The following is a 2,053-nucleotide window of genomic DNA, read 5'->3' as shown; positions in this document are numbered from 1 at the left end:
TTTTTTTTGGTTGCAGCCGTCATTGTTGTTTGGCGGGTCCGGGCTGGATTCGAACCTGCCACCTTAGGTGTATGTGGCTGGCGCCTTAGCAACTTGAGCCACAGGCGCTTTGTTTCTTCTTTATCTCTGTTACTTTATATCAGGTATTTATAGAATACTGTATCTATTTCCTATATCTAATCATGCTTTATTCTCTCTTCAAAAACTATAGAACAATTAAAATAGTTGCTCAAAGTCTAAAATTAGATTCCTATTCCCTAAACTTTCAAAGTTCACAGCATATGTAATTTTCTGAATGCCATCTGTTAGTGCTTTATTAAGTAAATTGTTAGTGTTATGTAGCAAACATGTAGCAGAAATTCCACTAACATTTAAAAATTGTGTTCCATGGTGGCACCCATAGCTCAGTGGTTAGGGCGCTGGCCATATACAACAATGCTGGTGGGTTCAAACCCAGCCTGGACCAGCTAAAAGGACAATGAGAACTACAATAAAAAATATAGCTGTACATTATGGTGGGTGCCTGTAGTCCCAGCTGCTTGGTAGGCTAAGGCAAAAGAATTGCTTAAGCCCAAGAATTTGAGGTTGCTATGAGCTGTGATGCCAGGGTACTCTATCCAGGGCGACATAGTGAGACTCTGTCTTCAAAATAATAATAATAATAAAATAAAATTGTGTTCTAAAGTATGTGTAGACATTCTAAACCAATGATAACATCTCTCATTACCAACCTCACTTATTTGTACAATACTGCAATAGAGTCACAAGTCTACCTCTTTTACTTTATGTTCCTTCCATTTATTTCTGCTGTAATAATTTTGATTTACTCCTATTACTCTGATTGTATTTTTTCTTTTTTTTTTTTTCCACCGGGGTCAGTTTTGAACCGGCCACCTCTGGCATATGGGGCTGGCGCCCTACTCCTGTGAGCCACAGGCGCCACCCTCTGATTGTATTTTTATCATTTTAAGTTAGCAACAGAGTTCTAGAAATGTACTATCCACTCTATAAAACGTTATCTCATCTGTTATTTTCTTCTAGCATTTTCATCTCTTTTCTTTTGAGATAGGCTCTCACTATGTGCTCCAGGCTGGTTTTGAACTCCTGGGGGTCAAGTGAACCTCTCACCTCAGTCTAAAGAAGAGTAACACACCACCACTACCAGCTCTTTTAGCATTTTTTAAAAATATATCTATATTCAACTGCTTATATATACAGATGTATTCAAAATACTTTCACCAGGAGCTAGAACAAAGCTATGAACTCAGGTACTTAGGGTAAATTATGAAAACATTTGTCTAATTCCTATAAACTTTGGTAATTAAAAGAAAAATGGAATGCCGTGTCTGTTAGATCAGACTCTAGGATAGCAAAGAAGGTATCTGGTATCTGTCACATTCACTGATGGTATCCTCAGAACTTAGTAATGACAAATATGCCATGTGGGATGGTTGAATCTATGAATCAGTGGGCAAGCAGGAAGAGGAGCAGCCATGTCTCTACTCAGGAGGAACCGATCACCACTGCTGTGTATCTTTTTCTTTTTTTAAAAAACAAAGTCTCACTCTGTTGCCCTCAATACAGTCCTGTGGCATCATAGCTCACAGCAACCTCCAATTCCTGGGCTCAAGCAATTTTCTTGCCTCAGCCCCCCAAGTAGCTGGAACTACAAGCCACAATGCCTGGTTCTCACTCCAGCTCAGGCTGGTCTCGAACCTGTGAGTTGAGGCAATCCACCTGCCTCAGCCTTCCAGAGGGCTAGGATTACAGGTGTGAGCCGCCACAGCTATATTTCTTAATTAATTATGTAATTAATTGCTGTGCACATCTAGTTGATCAAAATTAATTATATAGCCACATACATCAGAAAATGTTTGTACCTGTAGGATCATCAGTTGCAAGTCAGTCCCTTATGTACACATTGTTTCAAAAAAGGTGAAATCAGTTGGGCCAGATGGCTCATGCCTGTAATTCCAGCACTCTGGGAGGCCGAGGAGTGTGGATCACCTGAGCTCATGAGTTCAAGACCAGGCTGAGCCAAAGGGAGACCCTC

This window comes from Otolemur garnettii, unplaced genomic scaffold (genome assembly GCF_000181295.1).
Source record: "Otolemur garnettii isolate 467f Iridium unplaced genomic scaffold, OtoGar3 scaffold00036, whole genome shotgun sequence".
In the NCBI taxonomy this organism is placed as follows: Eukaryota; Metazoa; Chordata; class Mammalia; order Primates; family Galagidae; genus Otolemur; species Otolemur garnettii.
This window is presented reverse-complemented; position numbering follows the sequence as displayed.